We start from the raw sequence: 23,801 nt of genomic DNA on the forward strand, positions 1-23,801 counted from the left end.
GGGCCTTCTTCACATTATCTCATGTGCCCAAATTTAGAGGAAGACACAAAGTGGTTGTTGTGGGTGTCTTCTCCCAAGTAACAAGAGATAGGACAAGAGGAAATGGCTTCAAGTTGCACCAGGGGATCTTTAGGTTGGATGTTAGGAAAAATTTCTTCACTGAAAAGGCTGTTAAGCATTGGGAAGGGGTGGAGTTATCAGCCCTGGAGGTATTTAAAAGCCACTTAGATGTTGTGCCTGGGGCCATGAGTTAGTGGCCAGCCTGGCCCTGCTGGGTAATGGTTGAACTTGAAGTTCTTAGGTTTCCAACCCAAACGATTCTGTGATTGTGTAAGTAAGAAGAGTGATGCAGAGCACTCACACTGGAATGCTGGCTGTACTAGACAGGCATCTATATTTGATGCATAAATTCAGATGACGTGGACATGACACCTGTCCCTGGTGTAACACAGTTAAGGCGAGGGCACGCGTTTGACCACCTGGCTAAGCGATGAGGAAGCACATTCACTGCTAACTGAAGAAACACATCAAGCCTTGGCTTCCTTCACCAATATCCTGGAAGAAAACCACCTTGTGGGACGGGAGAGCAGCCACTAGGTGGGATAACAGCCTAGCAGGTAATGTGCCTGGGAGATGCATGCACCCAGCCTTGGGCCAACATCGCTCACAGGAGTCCCACAGATAAAGCCCTGGGCTCTGTGTCAAACCTGCCTTGCCCAGGGAGCAGCTTTAGGAGACCTCAACATGTCTTGAAATATTAATGTATGTCCTCTGTTCTTGCTCTGTTCACATAGAAGTGTTTTTAGAGCTGTACTATTGCATAGTTCTATAATTGAACTTGCCACATTTTCAAACACCCTAGCAGGGCTGTTTCAGAGCTCCAGAAGAAGCTCTAATGCCGTAGTAAAAGAAATGGACCAAGCACTTGTAATCAAAGAATCTGGCTTAATTTGCATCAGAAGGAATTTGACCTGTAGATTTTTCTCCTATGCTTTATGGAGTAAAAAAAAAAAAAAAAAGTGATATTCTCGTTTTACTATTCACAACACGCCTTTTATGCATCCTTAAGGGCATTGTTTATAAAAAATGCATTAACTGTTCTGTTTTGCTTCAGGCAGGGGGGATCCTTTACAGGATGGGCAGCTTAATTTGGATCTTAACAATGACAGTGTTCCACGAATTAATGTATCTGGGAGACAAACTCCAAAGTGAAGATGTAAGAGCAGGAGCTTGGCCTTTGCACGTGAATATTCTTAAGGAGAAAGGAAGAGGTTTTTTCTCCTTACAGTTTAAAGTAGATGAGAAAGCTCCAAAAAAAAAAAAAGCAGGAGAGAAGCTAGCTGCTAAGTAGGGCATGTAGTGACAGGGCAAACGGGAATGGTTTCAACTATCAGAGGACAGGGTCAGATTAAATATTAGGAAGAAATTCTTCCCTCTGGGGGTGTTGAAACCCTGGCACAGGCTGCCCAGAGAAGCTGTGGCTGCCCCTGGATCCCTGGAAGTGTTCAAGGCCAGGCTGGATGGAGCTTGGAGCAACCTGGGATAGTGAAAAGTGTCCCTGCTCGTGGCAGGGGGGCTGGAACTGGATGGTCCTTAAGGTCCATTCCAAACCATTCTGTGATTCTATGACATAGATAAAATAAGGCTTAATAAAAACCACCATCTTACACAAACACACACACAAAGTTACTGTATGTTTCAGGTTTTTCTTTCCCAGATTTTTATAGATGGAATTGTTGCATTCCCCTTATTTCTCTTTGCACAAGAAGGCTTTGTACAAGAGGATAGGGATTGGGCTGTCCCAAACCCCCCTGCAGGCCAAATTATTGATCATCCTCACATCTACTCCCTCCCAGGAGTCTCCATGGCACTGCAAACCTTGCTGCCATTGACAGGCTGACATTAAAAAAAAAAAAAAGAAAATAAAGTCCATATAAGAAAAGGCCTTACACTGAGGCTTCCACTTGACTTTGCCAGGTGACAGAAAGTGATTTCTGCAGGTTAACAATTTAGTGATAAGTTGGGCCTATATGTGTGTGATACATGGTTATGCATCCACACTACTTTGGTAACAGTGAAGATGCTCATTTGGCAGGAGGAGGCTGAAAATGCTTCCTACATGAGTTAAGGATCAAGGGTCTGTAATCCTAAGGAAAATGCAGGAGTGAAACATTAATAAATCCCAGGCAAATCCCAAACAATACCAAGGCCTGCACATTTCTTTCAACTATAATCCTATTCTGCAAAAGCAGTCTGAGGATATAGGGGTTGTTTAAGATGTCAGAGGGATGTGAATAGATCACTCTGACAACTAAATTAAGGATGAAAAATATTTTTGGGCATCATTGCATTGATTTCCCTACCAATGAGAGCTCCACCTTCTGAATCTCTAATAGTAAAGATTATGGATCAGCATGGAAAGAATATTCTGGATGATCCAATGTACCTTTCAGTGTGCAGAAGAATGAATTTGATTTAGTAGCATTTTCAAAAGGATTTAGAATTACAAAACTAAATCAGTATTATTTTTCTGTATGAAGCAATAAAAATGAGAGATACCCTACTGAGCCTGGATTGCCACGCTCTTGCTAGAAAACAACCATGTATTAACAATTTTCAAATACAGAGCCACAACAAGATATAAGTGTAGCAGGAAGGAATCATCATAACATTTCAGAAGCTGCTGCTGTCACTGTAATTTCTCACTTGTAACAATCAGGCATTCCAAGAGAACTTGTACTTTGGAAAGAACCAGCTCTGTCTCTTACACTGTGACAAGTCAGGCTCAGCTAAAAATAGCAACGAGCAAGGAAAAGAAAACAAACACATCCCACACCACCCTTTGAAAAGTCCTTTGCTCCCCAGTGGTTTCAGCTGAAAATGCCCACAGAGCCATGCACGCTGCTGGGCACCACAAAGGGCTTCCATGTCTCCAGACTCACATGGGCTTGAAATTAAAAGAAAAGCTCCAGCTGTTGAGCAACGGACACAAACTCAGCCTCTCTGTGCCTCCTCCTTTCCCTTGCACCTCGTTTTCTTACCAGATCAATATGGGGTGTGGAGGGTAAGAGCTCAGGATGCAGGGGATCAGGAGCAGAGCGTGGCAGCAAGGCTCTTTGACAGGCTGAGAAGTGATGTGCAGGTGGCACAGGAAATCAGCAGTGACATGGGACCTGAGCCCTGATGTGCTCACACCACGAGTGCATCTTTTATTCTTCCTCAGCACTGAGAGGGATGTCAGTCACACTGCAAAAGGACCCAGGAGAGCCACGGGGACCAGAACCTTCTACAGTGGCAGGGCTTCATGCTGTTTCTGTAATTTTTTGTCTGGCAAGTGAAATGTATTTCAGCAGAAGGTGGGAAAGGACTTGGAACAAAATTGATCTTGGCTGAGCAAACATTTGACAACGTTCAGTGGGAAACAACCATCTGTCTTGGGAGATATCAACTCCAAGAGATATTGATGGCACTAAAAATATCCGCCTTAGTCCACAGTCCCAAGGCATTCAGTTTTCAAGTGTGGAAAGCTTCAATCCTTCAGCAGTAAACCTTTCTATTTATTTTTTATTTTTGGAGTGTTGACTTACCAGGTGGCTAGTGAAAGGCTCTGGTTTGTTTGAGATGCAGCCACACAAGTTTCTGGTGCCTGGGATGAGTGGAAACTAGAGAGGAGCTGCAGAGAGATAATTAATATGGATTAAATGGAAAAAGGGCTTTGTGCTCTGCTTCACAAGTACAGACTGTACACAGAGATGGATGTTTCTATCTCAGAAGAGCTTCCTGGAGCAGTTTGGCAGGCTGGTTTCTTCTGAGAAACATGAGAGGAGAGAAAAAAAACCAGTACTCTTTGAAAGAAACTTTTAAAACATACCAGGAATTCAAAACAGCTCTTCTCTCCTCACTGTCAAAGAGGCTAACAGATTTATTGAAGCTGACAAACAGTCCCCATCCCATGAATCATTAAGATTTAAACCATTTTACCTTCCATGTGTCACTAAAAATCAAGATAATACAAAGTTTTACAAGGAAAAAGGGAAGATGGGGCAGCTTAACTTCACCAATGGATGTTCTGCACAGAAGCTGTCACATCCATTTTTGTATCTGTGGTTTGCCAGTCTCCTGCTACCCAGGCAGGTGCTCTTCCACGGGCCTGTGAAGTAATAGTTATTTTTACCACAAACTGGAGATCTTACTCCAGAGCATATTTCATTTTGGAAAAGGCAGTCTCTTGGCCATCAGGGGTCTCTGTAGGGAATATCAGAGATGAGAGGATTACAGGCAAAAGCCTTGAGCTGTTCTTCCATACCTGCTCCAGGGTCTCTCGCTTGCTCCACCTGTGATTTGTGCAAACTCCCCACCACAGCCACACCAACATCCACATTCCCTCACTAAGAGTCCCAGCTGCAGCAAGAACAAGATCCTCATTCCACAGGGACAACCTACATTTTACTCTTTAAATCTCTCCCCCATCATATATCCTTTTTTATAATTTTTAGGGTTGGTTGTTTTGGGGTTTTTGGGGTTTTTTTTTTCATTTTCTGGTGTTTTTTTCCTTCTGCGAGAGCATTTGAGTTGGCTTTATGGTTGGTGCCCAGGAGAGCCAATAAAAAGTGCACTGGAGCCAAGAGGAAGGACAAATGATCATTCCTGCTGACACCCCCTGCCTCCAGGGACTGCCCACCACAAACCCCAGAGCCAGATTCAACTTCTCCATCTTCAGTGACTGCCAAAGAGGATCTCTGTTCTGTGGCCAACATGGCAATCCCATGGGAATCCATGCAGAATGCCTTGCAGAAGGATGACTGTTCAGTACACTCACACAGTCAAAAGAAAGAGTGGTGAATTCAGTCAGATACTGCAGTGATGGAGGTAGAAAAGGCAATGACTGCTTCATGCAGGTAGACTCAGGTGGGTAAAGGAAAGGGAGTGCCCCAGGACAGGGACTGAAAAGGAGAATTCCCACTTCTGGAGTAGTTTAGGGGAAAAAACCCACAATAAAACACTTCAGGAAACAGTAGCTTCATGGAATAGTGAATACTACACGTCGAGGAAAAGGGAGTCAGGGTTTGTTTCCTGGGCAACTGGGGAACCATAAAGATCCATAAAGATCACAGTTAGGGAAGAAGTGGAAACATCTGAAATAGGAAGGCAGAAAGGAGAAGGGATTTCTTCCTGCAGATACAGCATGAGAAGGAGAAAAAAGGTTGATAGGACGCATGGGGGTTTTTTGTGTTTTTTTTTTTTTTTAAGTTGGGTTTATTTGCATGACAGCTCTGAAATAGGACAAGGTACAGAGAAGGGCAATGCTGCATAATGTGAACGAGAAAAGGGAACTATTTGGATTTTTCATTTAAATGCATGAAAATCTCTTTGAGGTCTGTGTGTGTTGAGAGGATAGGTATGAATTTAGAAAAATTATGCTGAAGTAAACAGTGACTCCAGTGAGAGAACAAACTGAAGCTGAAGGCTCATATGCACAGCTGAAATTAGGAACTGTGCTAATAGTCCCAAGCTGTGTTTCAGGTTGAGGCTGAGTGAGGCATTGACTCAACAGACACATCAGCAAGACAGAACTTAACACCAAAAAATCCTCTGTAGTTCTTTGGAAATGAAATGTGAGGCTACAGTCACAGGGACCTGGCTGCAGGCATGGGTGCAATTGCTGTGGAATGCCCCTGCCCATCCACAGGGATCTGCTGACCCCACTGAGGTGCGTGTCCCCGGGTAGTAAGACGCCAAGCTGCCACCAAGAGCCACATCCTGCTGATCCTCTCTGCCAGCCCCATCCCACTCTTTTTCCCTGCCAGCAGCACTGCCCTGCAAGGGAAGGATGCAAACTGGCTAAGTGACTTACTGTGGAAAGAGCAGAGGGATGGAACATCAATAGATTCAGGCCTGGACATACCCCAGAGTGAAGGGACTTGGAGGTCTGGTGGTGGGAGAGAAGAGCACATGCTTGGCTTCCTGCTTAGTGGTGACACAGACCCCTCAATCTGTCCCCCAGCACCAGGGCTGGCTGCCACAGGAGCTCTGGCTGCCTTCCTCCATCCTTCCTTGTGCTGGGGCCATCTGTGTGCTAAGGCAAGCTTTGAGGGTGACACACAGGGAGAAAATAGCTGGGAGACACTGGATTGCTGCTCAAGACCAGAAGATATCGGTGATGCCTTACCAACAGGAGATCTTGTTGGCTTTGTATCATCTTCCCCAGATGTCCAACCAGGTTTCCTTTGAGCAAGGAAAGAGGGAAGGTCATCAAAACTCACAAAGCACCGGCTGGTCTGAAAATGAAATTAAAATAATGGAATCACAGCATGGCCTGGGTTAGAAGGGATCCTAAAAATATCTCATTCCATCCCTCTGCTATAGACAAGGATATCTTCCACTAAACCAGGTTGCTCAGAGCTCCATTCAACCTAGCCTTGAACACTTCCACAGATAGGGCATTCACAACTTTTCTGGGCAACCTGTTTCAGTGCTTCACCACCCTCACAGTGAATTTCTTCCTAATATCTAATCCTTAGATAACTCCTTATTCCCAAACCTCCAAAAACCAAATCTAGGTGAAGACAACTAATGTAAAGAACTACATATGGTCACTAATAATATCTGGATTTCAGTTTTCCTGGTCAAACCAAAGTATTTTTGCCACATCATCAGATACATCCTATCTGTGCATTCTTTATTCAGTAATGATTTGTTTATACATGGCCGTGGTGCACCTGAAACACGCAGTTAATTAACTCACAGCCACCTGGGATGGCAATTAGTACAACAAAACCTGGAGCAAATCCATAAGACTGATCATGGGTTGTACATGCATGAATCACTGAAAACAGGCAGCCTTGATGGTTTTTTAAGGAGAAAACGTGCTTTTCAAGTTGAGTGAAGGGAGGTCCAGCACTGACCCATGTGAGAAATCAGGCTCTGGTTGTGCAAGGAGCTGCAGGCTCGAGGTCCCCAGCCTTCGAGTTGGTTGAGTGGCTGCACAAGGATCTGCCTTTCAATATCACATCAAAGGGCTGGAAGTCTTTTATCCCATGGAAGGATGGCTTCCCAGTGCTGTCCCTCAAAGTTATCCTAAACAGACCACAGACTGGAGGTTTTGTGATGAAGAACCACCAATCTGCCTGGGACCACTAAACCAAAGCAAAGACCAGCTAAGTTTGGGTGAAAGACTTCACACTCTGTGCACATGCAGAAGGGCTGCTAAGTTGATACAAAGCTTTGTGATATCATACCTACTGCATTTGAGGCTCTTGGGAGTTTAGTGCCTTCCCTCCTTTGCTTCCATGAAAAATTACAATGACTGGGCACTGCTCGTGCAGCTCCACACTGTGCATGTGCTGCTGATGGGTGAATTCAATCCTGCTGGAAATGCAGAGGTGGGCTGCAAAGGATGAACTGTTTCCTGCCAGCATTTCAACTCCTTCGTGCTTGCTCAGGGGCTTTGCCTAAAATCAGTGACAATCTGCCCACTTCTGTACCTAATTGCCATAAACATGTGAAAACAGACCACAGCATAGTTAGCAATTCTCCCTTCATTATGCCAGTGTGCTTCTCGTAGCATAATCATGATCAACAGACACATCATTCTCTTCTCACTGTTCTCATTTTGCAAGTTTAGCTTCTTTTTCCACTGGTAAAGATTTTAAAAAGAAAATATAGAAACAACATAAACCACCACCTTTTGAAGGCTGAGTCTGTCCATGCCGCAGTTAGTGACAAACAGCCCCTGACTGCAGAATCAGACTCTGCAGTGTTCAACACCAGCAGAAATAAAAAGCACATAGTTTGGAAGAAAACTTGGTGCCCATCACAGGCACCTCAGAGTCTGCACTTCATCAAGGGCCAATTTTCACTAGGATTATTAGTTAACCAGCCATTTCCTTCCTCACTGGCTTTTAACCATTTACTGTTTATAGAGCAGCCTGGGAAGCTTTGCAATAGACACTAAAGCATTTAGGAAGCAGCAGGAGTCACTCTACTGGAGTAAGTTAAAGCTCAGCATGTGTCCTTCAGCTGGAAATCATAAATCATCCCTGGAAACATATAGCTGACCCATGAGCTGGAAGACAGAAAACAAGAGGGCACCTTTCCTGATCCCCTTGGAGAGGGCTGCCAACTGCCAACCATCACTCAGGTGATGTAAATGCAGACATTTTTGCTAATCTTATGCTAAGTTTGATTTCAGAGTCTGCTTTTGCCTGCATAGCCTTTTATTCACTCCTCTCTCTCCTCCCTGTCTTTGAAGGTTGCCTGCCCTTGGGAGTCTCTTCCTCCTTTCTCTATCCAAAACCTTTTGCATTCTTCCTCAAAATGTTGCTGATACAGTCTCCTATCCCATCATCCCCAGCTTGTCAGTCATTGCATGCTTTTTGAAAAATAAAAATAGAGCAAATTCAAGAGGTTAATAAAACTTATGATCCAGAGACAATATTTGCTTTGGATATTGTACAGAGAATTTAAGAAGCTGGGATCTCCCAGTTTTAGGAACTAAAGAGCTGTTTTACATAGTACACTGTCTTTTTTTGTAGAAGTGTTCAGAATATGCTGGTCTGAAGTCTGGAGTATTTATTCCAGGACTAGTGAGTACCAGCAGCTGTGCATGAAGTTTTGAAAAATACAAAGGATGTTTGTAATTTGTGTCCAGTTTATTCCGTAAAGCAGCTTTGGATTTAGGAATGAGTCCAGATAAGTTTGTGCACTATGCCATTTTACAGGACAGCAAAGCCAGTGGCTGACGGACACCTCTGGGGCTGAAGCACTGACTCCTGTGCCAGACAGGCTGGGGGAGGTGAGAATAACCAGGGCTTCCTGGGCTTCCCATTCCCAGTCTTTGGAGGCCTGGCCTCCCTCCTCTCATGGAGAGCAAAGGCAAATACCCAACAGTGGTTTAATATCAATTATCAAACTCCTCTGTCCTACGGCAAATTGGATTTTCAGGACAATTTAACTATTTGTGCCTCCATCTGGTCTGGTAAATTCCAACTGAAAATGAGTCTGTTTTGGAACACCGGCACTGGTAATGGATCCTATGATGAGATCACCACAGTTAGCAATGCAGATGAAGCCCAGCTCCTGAGACCTGAGCCAGCAGAAGGGTTGCACATCAGAGTTGGATTTCCAGGCTCTCTCAAAGCTGAAGTCCTTCTAGCACAAGGACCAGCAGTCCCAGGATAGCATCATGTTTGCTGTTTCTCAACCAGAAAAATCTCACCTTGGACAACCTGTGAATTAAGTGTGAATCCAAGCCCAAAACTCTGACACCACAGTTTCCTGAAGTGACTCTTCTCCTCATCCCCTGCTGTGGCCAGGGATGCTCCTGTGTTCCAAGGGACAGTCCCGGACTCGAGGCTGGAATCCAGCCAGTTCTCACTCCACTTCCTGTGATCTAACAATGAGCAAACCTGCCCTTTGCTCCCAGCTCTGCTTCTCTCCCATACCAAAAAATCCCAGTATGATCAGCCATTCCCCCAGCTTAGCGTGAGGGAAGTGAGCACCACCCACCCACACTTCACAAATATTCCTGCCTGCCGCTCCAAGAGCTCCGTGCGTTTCTTCCACCTTGCCTTTTCTCACTGGAGTTCAGAAAAATGCATCTTGCTTAAAAAACCCAAACCAGCCTCATACAGAGAAACCTGACCGAAATTGGCCATGCCACTGCACTTGCCTTTTCCCCAGAGGGGAGGATGCAAAAGCAAACAACACATGGCAGATGTTTGTCACGGTGTTTAACGTGCTGCTGGAAGGGGTTCAGATCCTGTTGTGGTGAGAGCTCAGAAAGCCACAGTGCAGAAGCCAAACACTTCAAGATGAGCTTTTTGTTTTGAAATGTTTCCAGATGATGCATCACAGAACTAATTTAGGCAAGAACACATTTCCCTAAGCAAGACAATGATAGAACATTACATTTGGCGCTTACTCTGAGATCGCGCTACCTGAAAAGGCAATTGCTCCCCTGAAACAGAGTATTAAAATAATTTGATTTTTTTTTCATCAAAGTGCAGAAAAGATGAAGAATACTGCAGCAAAATGCCTTCAGATGGACATACAGGCCGTCCAGCAGGTCATACAGGTCTTTGGAAATTACAAGTGGTCTTCATCTTTTCCAATAATTTTGAGTTAATACCAACCTAGCTCAGCTGGTTTCTAAATTGCAGTGATACACATGGTTAAATTCTCAGCTATATTAAAAATACTCTGAGTGAATGAAAAGAAAAAAAAACCTCCACTCACAGTTTGTACATATTACATTGTATCATCATTTGACTTTAGGATGTTGGAACTTGTTTTATCAGAATTTGACACTGTCTACTTGACTCAAACCCACAAAAAATGTAATAAACCCACCAAAAATGTCATGCCTGTGAGCTTCAAAACAGCACAAAGCGTGACTATTTTAACGCCTTTTTTAATCTTACAGGAACTGCTTACCCATTGATTTAGCCTGTTCACCCAGGTTCATTCTGTCACTGTTGCTTTGAGTTTTAATGTATTTCCCTCTATGCAGTAATCAAAAAAAAAGAGACGTAACACAACATTTCATGGCCTCTGGTTAAGGCTTCAGAGCTTACTTGTGCTCGTTGTAGCACATCTCTTTAAAAATGTATCATGCTAATGAGAAAGCAGTAGCCTGCTGGCCAGAACAGGTCTGCAAAAGGTGTGGGGCAGTTCAATAAGGGAAAAATCCTCTCCTAAGGAAAGCATGGACAGAAACTGCTTCATACTTCTGGTCTCAAGGTTTTGATTCAAGCACAGCGTCACAAGCGACGTACATCCGACTGCTCCTCCCGGTCGGGGCTCTTATGTCCCCAGGGAGGGAATTCTCACTCTGGGAGATGGGCAGTAGTTGCCTGGTGCCTCTTAGACAGTGCCCCACTAGAAAAATACAACAAAACAAACTCTTTGGCAAACGTGGAGCCACATCCAACCTGTGATGGGAATATCCTGGAACAGTGCATGGGACAGCAGGGACATGGCTGGAGTGGGCACCCCTACAATTCCCTACAATAATGACACGAGCTGTGGGAAAATGTTCCCAGAGGAGAGGCAAATCCCATTCCTGTTGGAGCAACATTCCCCATAGCAAAGTGCAATTCCAGAACAGAAACCATTCCATGCCAGAGCAACAAAACTCAACACGTTGTGAAACAAGCCACCAAAGCCCAGGATGTCACTTACATACAAAAAGACTTTTTAAAAATGGCTCATTATGTACGTTCTGTTACTGGTGCCTTTAGATTTTGAATGTTCCATTGAAGTAGTGCACCTCAACAAATCCCAGAAAGTCACCTGCACTTTCAGGGCTCAGAGCACACTTGTTAAAAGAGCAGATGAAGGAGGTGACGGATGGGTCTTTGTTTGCAAATCCTAAAACTATTTATTGGCATGAAGAGGGTCCAGGGACAAAGACACAACAGGGTGGAGGGCACAGGGTTAAATATGGGGGAAAAGGGGTGGATCTGACAGTCAAGGATCAATGGGAACAGGGAAAAGGGGTGCAGGGGAGGGGCAGCAAACTAGGGGAGCCAAGGGGATAACAGGGGCAGAACACTGTGGCAAACTGGGGCCAATGGGGATCAGGAGAGGGGAGAACATTCTAGAGGAATACAAATATGGTAAAAGGGGGCTGAACAGGGCTGACATCAACTCAGTAAACCAATGAAACACAAAACATTAACATGTGCCCACAGAGGCCTATGGGAGGGAGACTCTTCTCACCCTAACCTCAGAGGGGTGGTTCTCCTTGCTTCTTTCTGCCTCTGCAGGGTTGAAGTGGTGTAGCCCCAGTGGCAGGCGTTTGAGTCTCCAATATTGCATCTTTTCCCTGGGAAAAGGGAGGGAGAAAAGCTTGCTCTTTCTTCCTTTTATGTTTCCTGGAAGCAAATGTGCCTTCTCTCCAGGTCATATATTGCAAAAGCTATTTTTTGGAAATTGATCAGATCGTTTCTAAATCAGCAGGCAGATCTACAGTAGCATTCAGGTTACTTCTTCTTGTTGAATTTAGGATTACAGGGATCCAGGTATAATTTCATTTAAAAAATTAAAAGGAGCAAGGATAAGCAGTCAAAATTAGTATGGAAAGTAGAAGCTGTGTTTTTTTTCTGTGCAAATATTAATTCTACAGAAAATAAGTAGAAGCAATATTCTTAATAAAACAGTTTTTCACTTTAACCAAAGACTATTAAAACAAAAAGCTCTTTGAAAAAAAAATCCTAACCAAATATATCAGACAAAATATCCAAGTCTTTTTTCTTCCCTTGCTTCTCCCCCTTCCTCCACCCTGTTTTCTCTCCTTTAAGGGAATTGTTTTATTTTCTATTCTTTTGTTGTCATATCTGGGGGGCCATTAGTGTTGTTTCCTTCAATGTATTTTAGACAACCTGGCAGAAGATGTATTGCTAAACAAATTAAGATCCAGGAAAGCAAGATGAAAGGCTAAAACAAGTTACTGCAAATCCAGTAAGATTTGGGACAGAAACTAGAGTCAGAGCTGGTGTTTGGGGGCAGCTCTGTGGGTGCAGGGTCAGGCCTTTGCTGGTCCCCTGCCTGACCTGGGGGCAGGTTCACCATCCCCTGTGTCACCAAGGCCTCTGTCCACCCACCCTGTCACCCACTGAGGGCCTCCAGGCTCTGTTTGGAGCAAGAAGCAGCACACATCCCTATGCCCACTCAGCAGGAGCAGCTCCTTAAAGTGAGAGTTGTTAAAATAAGCACTTATGTATCTGTTCTCTCCTTTTGACTCCAAATATAGTTTAGGAATACGCACAGAGGACAGAATATCTGCAGGTGGGTGGAAGTGTCTGCATCAGCTTCTTGGTCAGCAATGCCCAGCCAACAGCCTGAGCTGCTCAGCAGGCTAGAGAGGATTAACACAACCAGGGCAAAATGCAGCAAAAAAGCTTTTGTTTTTTTCCCTCCCTCTCTTGTCCATGCTGCCTTCCTAAGTACCAGGAGAGTGGGAACATGCTAAAGAGACTGCATTGTACCAAGTGTCATGTGGCATCCTTAAACTGCAGATGTACCAGCAGATAATTTAGATAAAGACCAAGAGGCACATAAGAATTATCAGCCATGACTCCAAGGATGACAGGTTGATTCCACAATTTTCTAAGAGGCTGCATCTGTGAACTCCAAACACCCTTTTTATTTTTTGCCCTCCCACTCGGCAACCTTCAGAAACTGGAGTTTAGGTCTCTTTTAAGTTGATGTGCTACAAAGGAACCAAAAGAAAGCCTCAAGGGGAAGATATTGGCTTCAGCTATTTGATCCAGGTTTATACGTTGCTATTCTAGGCCCAGTTCTGAGAAAAATAAATCCCTTTATCCTCTGATTCCCTACCTAATCAAAACTAGGCCATTTTACTCAAAAAGCCAAGCCATGCTGCACCCACACTGATTTCAGCCCCCTGGGAGTCAGGTCTGAGAGATTGTCCTTTAAAGGACTAATCAGAAAGGAGAGCAATTTGTAATTGGGCTGTTGCTGCTCTTATGAAGCTTTGTCTTGGTCACAAAATGTTACTCTTCCCATCAGGAAAACGAGTGGCACAGCAGCATGAGCCCAGACAAGCATCCAGGAACCTTCAGGTCTGGAGCAGCCTCCCTTAAAGGAAAAATGGATTTGGTTGGTTTTGGCAGCATTAGCAATGTCTTTGTCAAACACTAGGCTAAAAATATCATTCAGCACCTGCAACTGTATTCTTCTGTTTCTCAAAGGTTTTTTTTTCCCCTTAGTGCATGCATAGACAGAGGAAAGCAAAACCAACAGATGAAACAAGAGCATTACTGAAGATGATTGCACAGGAATCTTGGTTAATGAGCTTGTAGCACACATTACTTTCTCGGCTTAGCATCTCATTTCTACATCAGATCCCTTTTGCTTTGAAACACCAATAATTTCCAAAATTCATGTGAACATCTCTTGTGCCTCAGCAGCAGAGTCACCACTGGGGTTGCTGTGGCAAACAAGCTGTTCTACCAGCCAGGAAAGGAAAGTGCTGTGTAAACATGGAGTAATTCCTCAGGGGACTAACAATGGTAGAGCAAGGTGAAAACCTGACGTAGCTTTACCCAGTGAAATGCAGCCAAACCCCATTCCTACAGTTAATGGACATCTGTGACTGCAGCACATTCAAATTTATTACTTTTTCCAGGAGCTACTTGTTATAGGTTAAAATGCAAATTTTACTTTGACTCACACTGGGGTGCAGGTCAAGAGAGGGGATTCTGCCCCTCTGCTGAGACCCCACATGCAGGGCTGTGTCCAGCTCAGCTCCAGCACAGGAAGGACATGGAACTGTTGGTGTGAGGCCAGAGGAGGCCTCCAAGATGATCAGAGGGATGGAGCAGCTTTCCTTGAGGAAAGACTGAGAGAATCAGGGTTGTTCAGCCTGGAGAAGGCTCAGGGGTGACCTAACTGTGACCTTCCAGTACCTGAAGGGAGCCTACAAGAAAGATGGAGAAGGACTATTCACAAGGGCCTGGAGTGACAGGACAAGGGGCAATGGCTTCAAACAGAGATAAATTAGGTTTATATTGGATATTAGGGTTTTTTAAAATTAGTATTCATAAGCAAAACACAGCAGAATTTTTACCATCATTAAATTAAAAGTATGATTACTTTAAAATTTTTCTATTGCTGAGAAAATGTTTGCAATTAATTTCATTAGCCCATTCCTGGTTGTCAGAAGCTCCTTCTTCTGATGGCTGTCCCTGTCTAAAGGCTGCACCCAAGCATTACATTACATAGTTTATTCCATGAATTCTTCCATATAAACCTCCAAGTCTGCTGTGGACTATCAGACATGCTGAAACAAGCTCTCAACCTGCATTTAATGACAGGCTCAACCTCACTATGGTTAAACAAAAAGGCAATTTTTGTCTTTTTAGTGGCTGTCATTTCTCACTGCAGAATAAATGATACCTCAGCTTCTTAAAACCCTACATGTGTTTCTGATAGTGTTCTCATAAACTTTAACCATTAACATTGGAAAGGATTTAATAAAGCAAAGTTTCACAGTCTTGTTACCTCATCATAGTTGTTCCTCAGCACCACAGAGCTGCTAAGGCATTTCTCATCACTACATAATTTTCAGGCTACTTCTCCCAATTTCATAGATGACAAAGCAGAAAGCTGCATAGCTTATGTAAATCACTGTACACCTAACGTCCCACCAAAAGTCTGCTGCTGAATGACAAATCAAACACCAGCCCTGCCAAGCCTCACTCTCCCATCCTAATGTGTAGCGGGAAAACACAGAATCACAGAACCATTAGGTTTGGGAGGGACCTCTGGAGATCCTCCAGTCCAACCTCCTGCCAAGTCAGGATCACCTGAAGCAGGTGACACAGGAACACATCCAGGTGAGTTTGGGATGTCTCCAGAGAGGGAGACTCCACGATCTTTATTGGCAGCTTTCCCAGTGCTCTGCCACCCTCAACATAAAGAAGCTCTCCCTCATGTTGAGTGAAACTTCTTGTGGCTTAGTTTATGGCCATAAACTAATCCTAACATGAAGGTATGTCCATCTGTCCATGAGACATTTCTCCTCTTTTCCTTTTCTGAGCACACCAAACAGCCCCAAATCAAAGGCCCCTTTATGGCCCACTTCTGGGATCAGGAATGCAAAGTTCAGACCTTTCGTAGTTCAGAGAGAGAGAGCACACTTATGTAGAAGCTGGCATGAGCACACTCATGTACAAGCTGGCATGTACACATGTCCAGAGAGGATTTGCAATAATGCACATTGCACAGACTCCCAGAACCAGACAGAACCTCAGCACCTGCTAGATACAACTTCAGTTGTGTTCACCCTACTTCTTACGATGTTTGTTCAGGGAAACAGAAGCTGTTTTGTGAAAGACAGAACACAGCTGAAAACCTCCTGGATGCCCTGAATGGTCTTTTCACAGCTGGCAAGAGGTGGGCAGAGCATCAGAGTTGTGGAAACTTGGATGACATGGCTTAGAGGCTTCACATGTGGCACAAGAAGGGGCTGAGCCTGCACTCCCAAAGTGGCCTTGGGTTCACTTCCTTGCCCCAAGTATACCAGGGAGCACCATTCCCTGGAGTCCTCTCCCCTGCACAGCACACGACCCTCTCTGGCCTTACCAAAGGCCAATGCCAACCAAAGTCAGTCTGGCTAAATTAAAATTTCTCATTGTAAAAGCACACTTTGAGCTTTCCACCCCATTTTCCATGTACTTTCCTCTCCAGCTCTTTAAACTTTGCAGCTACAAGACCAAAACCTCCTGAACATTTCCTTGCATGTCTTCCCACTGGTGTGAAATGCTAATGTATTGTATAACTCTGCCGTTTGCCATGGGACCCTTTACATTATTTAAAGGCTGTCAGTCAGGTGTGAACCTTTCCATTGATTTACCATTCACTTCTCATCCTCTCCTGGATGCATTAGGCAGCTGCAGCCCGCCACTGGTATTGAAGAATAACAATTCCATTTGTTTGAACCTGACTTAGAGCCACTCGCTTTTGCAGCCCATATAATTCTCCTTACTGTGGTTTGTGTGACATTAATGACAAAATAAATAATTCAGCATGGTTTTCACCCAAATGTAGCCTTGTCAGAGACTAATATACAATCTTTGCTAGCTTATTTAACAAAACAAGCCCCTGAATGATGCTTTTAAAGGCTGCAACTCTCATTTTAATGGAATTTGGTGGCAAAACTCCCCCGAGACCCAGCAGTAACAAACAGGCACAATCTTCCCACTCTTGTTCCTGCCAACCCACCCTGTCATTTAGTCCTGGTATTTATGCTCTGCACCCAACCCAGCAGGTCTGTGCCTTCTTACCCTGCACATCTTAGGCTGGCTTTTTATGGAGCTGCACTTTACTTGCAGGGGCCATAAAATGAAGATGAACAGCACCAGGGATGTCTGCACAGGGTAATTAGGAGAAAAGAGAACACTTAGCTCCTTAATGAGACCTGACAGTGAGGCTTCAGGAACAAAACCACTCCTGTTCTTGCTCTCAGGGTGGTGGGTTTAGTAACACACCAAGCCTCTTTAAGCATTTCATGAGGGCTGCTTGGCTACAGGAGCTCTATAACAGAATCACTACTTAGAAAAAAAAAAAATCACTAATTTTTTGGACATTTTTAACAAAGCGTCCAGTACCTTCACTGAGGCCAGGATACGCTTCTCAGTACCCACTCTCTCAGTCCCTCTGCAGCATGCTTTTTCTCCATTTCTCATGCACTCCTACTTGTCCTGTGTTCATTAATGCTGATGCTGTCCTCGAGCTGCTGTGCTAAAATTTGTGTCAACAGCTGGAGAAGTTACCCATAAATGAACACTCCTACCAAGAAAAATCTTTCCCTTAAAAGTGCATTGGTTCCAAAATGATCTCAGGGTTGACTTGGGAGTAAGACCCTTAATTCCTCATGACTTTATGTTCACCTCCTTTTCTTCTTTTTCCAGGAAAACCACTTAGTTTGTCTGTAAGCAACACATTCAGAGACAGCATATATATCATGCCAAATTATTCTCCCCTGGAGCAAGGTCAGTTTGATATTCAGATTGGCTTCCCATTCATCCTGGTGCTGCAAAAGTGATTTGGTTTTCTTTCAGCTTCAATTTACCTAAACTATGGGTATCTGATTTTTGATTTTGCAGACTGGACTGCTACCCAGGGTGGTTTTTTCCTCATGTCCATGGAGTCTGTTTTTCCCTGTTACACAACTGCAGCTGCTATTTGCAAAGACCACAGTGTGCATCAGGTGGTTGATTAAATAAAGCCTAATGAATTCTCACAGAGAGAGGAATCATTAAAGTTTGTGATTTCAAAATAATGAATTTCCCATTTCATTTAAAATAGGACTGTAATGAATAGGTGATACATTTCAAAGTGTATTCTAAGGAAAATGGCTAATGGTTTCCTTGGAGCTGGAAATTATGCTCCAGGAAAGGGATGCATCTGGCCCCAAAAGCAACTGTGATTGTGAAGGAGTGAGAGACAAGCAGTGCATCCTTTTGGGTTTTCATCCCCAACTACAACACACTGACCACAAAGTTTCTGACCACCCAGGTGCCTTGGCAGCCCACACCTCCCTTGGGAATCCCTTCACAGCCCCACTCCACCATGCTTTAGCCCCTTCCTTGTTCTCTCCACATGAATCCTAACCCTAAAAATAACCATAACTCAACCATAACCATAAAGTAACTCCTGTATAATCTTGCAAAGAGAAGTGTCCAAAAACCACTGGCTCCTTAACTGAAATAGGCTGGCTTAAAGTCCTGATTGGCTGAACAGTGGTGTTAGTTCTGGGGTTATTGAGTTATTAAGCCAAAAGCTAGAGTTTAACATGAAGAGTCATAGTTCTGAATGACATTAAGGTTACCTCTCTGATTTTATTCACATCAGAGACATCAGCACAACCAGGAAGGGGCAGACCAAGGGGCCTAGAAAATTTCCTTAAAATCAAGGAAACTGACACAGTCAGGACATCAGCACTGGTCTCATAATGCATCTGATATAGAAACAAAAATCAAAGCAGCCTTTTTGTATAAATAATCCAAGAAAAACACTGCATCCAGCAGAGAACACCTGATGGCACAGTGGAGCTCTTGCAAAGGGTTTTACTCCTGCCTATAATCGCAGTTTGCAGCTTGATTTGCTCAGTACCAGCTTTAGGTTAGCTGTTCATTTAGTCTGAATTGCATGCAATGCTTACAGAAGCATACATGGGACTGACACAAATACAAATTAATTACTCAGCTCTGGAGTTATGACAATTACACCAGGAAATCAACTCTTGGGAGCTTTAAAAGAGGAGAAAGAAAAATCTGGAAAAAAAAAAAGAAAGAAAAGAAATCATTGTTTGCCTTTGCCTTTTATGTGAGTTCCTGATATTTTCAGCTTTTACAAACATTACCTCAGTTAACTCTCTGCACTAAACTTTTTTATGGCAGGAATAAAGTTCTTTTTTCTTTTTACAAATAAAAAAGTATTCATCCTGACATAGCAGCCCTACTATCATATTAAAGGCACCTCCCAGGGTAGAGCTATTCCAGATTAGAGAGAATTTTCATTGGAACCAGAGTCTGGATTGCACTTTTCATTTCCATGCACCACAGCAGACGGGAGCAGCTGGCTGGGATCCTTCAGGAGCAGTGCTGTGCTGATAAGTGGATTGACTTCACTCAGCAGTGCAGCAATTCCCAGGGATCCCATGCACTGCAGCCCAGCAAACAGTGACCAGTGCCTGATCTCGTTTAGCAGGCACTGCTGGCTTCCCTTCACACCTTGGTCCCCCCCAGGAAAGGGCCAAGACAAAGGGAGGGAGAGGTGGAGCTCACTGCAGGTGCTGGCAATGAAAATTTTGCTCCCCTAAAACAATCACTGGGGGGTTTTGAAGGCTGAAATCTGCCTGACAATGAGAAGAGTTTTGCTGCTTTGCTCTCAGCTCTCCCACTCAGCTGGGACATCAGCACCCCACATTTTCCTCTTCATGCCTCAATTTCCCTTGCCCTCCAGCTTTGAGGCTGGAAAGGATGTTGATGATGCATTTCAAGCCCTTGTGCCAGCTTGATCACAAAGATCAGGAAAGGTTGGAAAGGTTTGGCTCCTTTGAGAAGATGCTCTTTAAACCCAGCATCCCGGCACCAGCTGAGCAATGAAATGCTCACAGTGAAATGCTCGTGTCCCACAGTGCTGCTGTGACAAACGGGGCACAACCCCCACGCTCTCCAGCAGGGCCAGGAGTCAGTCCTGCTGCCAGAGCCACGCAGTCTCCTCCCACACCTCAGAGACACTTGGGGAGGCTTTGTCAGCGCAGCACAACAGTAGCAGGAATACACACAGACAATGTCAAGGACAGCAAAGAGCAACCAGCACAGCCAGCTCTGCTCTAAATGCTGCCAGAATATTTATAACCTGAGTATTCTGCCCAGGGAGCTGCAGCCTAATTTAGGTTCCTTTTTTCCTGCTTGCCTTCCTCTCCTCAAACACATGATAGTTTTCTGTCATTAATCTTCAGGCTATCATACTTCCAGTGTCCTGAACTTGCATTTCTCTTTATAGGCACAAGCTGTCCTCCTAGTGCATGGAGCAGCTGACCTGGTCACCTTTCCTGACAACACTCACAGCTCCACAGGATGAGGCCCAGGACAAGGAATAAATCATTCCCAGGTGTCTGAGCACACACTTGAACAAGGTTCATAGAAGTGGTTTCACACAAGAGGCTGCCCAGCCCCAGCTGTATCCTCCCATCTTGATTTCAGAGTGATTTCCAGAACTATTCCAACTCTTTCAGTCATTTTCACCAGACCAGAAGTTGGCCCTGTTCCACACAAGTGATTGTGCTGCTCTTTTCATCCTCCCCAAGCTCAGCCAGTGCAGTTCTGTGCCCTAGCACAGACACCAAACCCAAGGGGATTTTCGGAAATTAACTGGCAGCCATGAGGCAATGGGAAAGGACTTCTCAGCAAAATCAGCAGCAGATCTGAAGCAATATTAAAAACTGGCACACTAAACAGAGATAAGTGGAATGCTGCAGGATGGCATTTTGTTAATAAAATAATAAAAAAGGGCAGAGTTTACTGAATGAAACCACTGACCCTTGCTGGCACTGGAATGGGAAAAAATTATCAAAATGTTTTAATTTCGTATTTCAAATTATAACTCAAGCCTAAGTAAAGATATTTAAAAAACAGGTATTGAAAAGGCCTCAACACTACCAACAAAAATCAAGGACTTTCAGTTTTGCTAGCTAACAAATAATTCAATTACTCACCCAGTACTAACGTGAGGGCAAAGAACCAGAGCATTCCCTGCCATTGGCACGGGGGAGATTTAGGTGGGTAATTCCATTAGCACTCTGGAAGTCCCTTCACATAAATCTTTGTGGCAGTAATGAGGAAATGAGGCATCAATAATGTAAGAAATTTGGTTCCTTAGCTCCACTTGAGGATCTCAAGCAAGGACATGTCAGGTTGTGGCATTCATATTTTTTCTGAAAAATCCCTTCGCCCAGGATTTTTCTCCTGGGAAGCTGAGAAGCCTCAGAGAAAAAGGAAAACAATTCTTATCTCATTTGTTTCTCCTGTGTTTTGCTGCTTTGGAATGTGGTTGGAAATTGTTTATCCAAAATGTGAATTGTTTCATTGGTTTCTGCTGTGAATTATTTTGACTTATTGGCCAGTCAGGGTCAAGCTGTGTCGGGGCTCTGGAAAGAGTCACGAGTTTTTCATTATTATCTTTTTAGCATTCTGTAAGTATCCTTTCTGTATTCTTTAGTATAGTTTCGTTTAATATTCTTTAATATAATATAGTATCATAAAATAATAAGTTAGCCTTCTGAGAACATGGAGTCAGATTCATCATTCCCTCCTGCCACGAGGGCACCCCACAGATACAATATCAGGTTTCCCACCTCTGCCACGCACAGCTTGGGCACCCCTAAATCTTCACATAGGGTCAGAGCCTGGGCTGCACTGCAGTGGTTTACAGGTCTCACAGTGGAAGAAAGGAAATGTAAACCCTTGCAAGTAACACGAAACACAATTGCCATTTCCTCAGCATTCACAAAATTTGGATGCTCTTACAAGCTGTGCATGAAATTACAGTGTAAAAAGGAAGAGAAGGAGTTAAGCACTCAGGGGCGAGCAGATCTGCTCCGTGCAGCGAAGGTACAAAGCTTTTGACTCTGCAACATCCTCACCGAGGCGTTCTGTGAAGGTTCCTGCTGTCGCAGCCATTGTTTCATCTCCTTATCGGCAGCACACACCGCCGGCGGCTCCGCGGCGCTTCCCGGAGAGGGATCCCCCCGGGATGCTCGGGATGCTCACACACACACAGCCTCAGCAGGATGAAAGTGCTCCCAGCCCCTGCCCATCTTCCTGCAGGCTCTCCCTCTGCAGACCTGCACAATGAGGAGAAAAGGAACGGGTTTTGCTTTTAAGTTAGGAAAGTTGTACGGCTGCTGGGGGGAAAGAAAGAGAAAAAAGGAAAAAGGAAAAAGGAAAAAGCTGGATGCTGTTGCTGTGGTGGGTCTTCCCAGGAAAGTTTGGTCTCTTGGCCTGCTGGACCTACAGAGAGATAGGACCTGCCAGATAAAATATTTCATATTTCCCAGCATCTGCTGCTATACATAATCACACCAAGCTTGTTTGCAATTGAAATCACAAATTGTTCCAAATACTGGTCCTACGTAAAAAAGACGACCTCTCTCCAGTGCCTCAAAGGGTGAATAAAACAGCAACTACCTGAATGACAGACAACTACCTTCCTGCAATTGCTGTGTGCAAGGCCACAAGGTCCACCTCCCACAGCAAGACAGCAGTTCAGCAGACTGCAGCCAAAGGAAAGGACTGCAGACAGCCAGGGCTAATGGGAGGGGACCACAGAACCCTGCACACATTCTCTTCTTCAGTACCTGGAAGGATATTTTTTTTCCTAAATGTGAAGAGAAAGGAATGTTGTGGTAGCTAGATGAGTTTTTGGTTCTACAATGCACTCTCACTTTTTTTTTTTTTTTTTTAAGATAGTGGCAGGGAAAAAACACACCAAAATAGCAAGTTTAGTTCTTGATGTCTCTTCCTTCTGACCTATCAATGCTCCTCACTTATGACTTTCACAATTCCAAATGAATGTCTGATTGTGCTTCAGTCCTTCAGGAGAACATTAAGGCAAGATACACCTGGACACCTGGATCACAGCTCCAGCACTGTTCTGCTGGCCTGCTCATTTTAAACTTTGATCCTCTTCTCAGTGTGAGATGCAAAAGCAGCTAACAAAGGAAAATTTCTCTCTCCTCCCAGCCAAATCCTCAGCTCTTTCTTGCTGGCTGGTTATGAGTCCACATCTCAACCTAGCAGGAGCAACTTCCCCCATGTTGTGCTACCATCACTGCACTAAGCCAAGTAACTGGAAGAAAATTTGGCATAATGCGCTCCCTTTCCATTCAGCTATGTTTTTTGGGGGGTTGAGACATACTGTGAGTGTTTATTTTTGCCTTCCCAGTGCTACTACTGCTCAGGAAAAAAAGCTTTGCAATAGGCTCAACCTTTGCAAGAGACCCAGATGCAACTGAAGCTTTCATGGTCCATCCTTCCATGTCCTAGCCAGGCCTTTACAGACATGGATTAACACAAGTCCAGCAGCAATTACAGGGCCTTGCCTTCACAGAGGAGACATGCAAGTGCTGTGGCTGCAGCTGTCCTGGCCCAAGCTTGGCTAAAGGCTTTGCTAAATCTGGTTTGAGCAGTGCTGTGCCTCTCACCAAACACCCGGAGTATTGTATTTGCTGGGAAATGCCTGACCAAGGCAGGAATGATGCATCTGACTTTATGTTTTCAGGAGGCTAATTTATTGCTTTTTAATACTATATTACATTAAAGATTACTACACTAAACTACACTAAAGAATACAGAAAGGATACTTACAGAATGCTAAAAAGATAATAATGAAAACTCGTGACTCTTTCCAGAGTCCCGACACAGCTTGGCACTGATTGGCCAATGAGTCAAAACAACTCACATGAAACCAAGGAAACAATCACCTGTGGGTGAACAATCTCCAAACACAATCCTCATGTGAGCACAAAACAGCAGAAGCAAATGAGATAAGAATTGTTTTCCTTTTTCTCTGAGGCTTCTCAGTTTCCCAGGAGAAAAATCCTGGGAGAAGGGATTTTTCAGAGAATGTGAATGCCACACCAGAGCTCTGCTAGAGCAGGAGTTGGAGCAGCTCAGCCTCCTCCTCCACATGTTTATCACTTGGGTCTTTATAAACCATTTTTGCAACTATGTTGGCAGTCTGAGAATTCAATTGTGTGTCTCAAG

The 23,801-nt window shown here is 44.1% G+C and overlaps 1 long non-coding RNA gene across 1 annotated transcript; it reads right to left on the reverse strand.

The window, feature by feature from the left end:
- Positions 1-3,045: 3,045 nt before the first annotated feature.
- On the reverse strand, positions 3,046-21,874 carry LOC119699455. The gene is made up of 3 exons (XR_005256426.1): positions 21,680-21,874; positions 6,170-6,278; positions 3,046-3,673 (listed from the first exon to the last, which is right to left on the reverse strand). It is a non-coding gene; the product is annotated as an uncharacterized LOC119699455 (long non-coding RNA).
- Positions 21,875-23,801: the final 1,927 nt, after the last annotated feature.

Source organism: Motacilla alba, chromosome 3 (genome assembly GCF_015832195.1).
Source record: "Motacilla alba alba isolate MOTALB_02 chromosome 3, Motacilla_alba_V1.0_pri, whole genome shotgun sequence".
Classification (NCBI taxonomy): domain Eukaryota; kingdom Metazoa; phylum Chordata; class Aves; order Passeriformes; family Motacillidae; genus Motacilla; species Motacilla alba.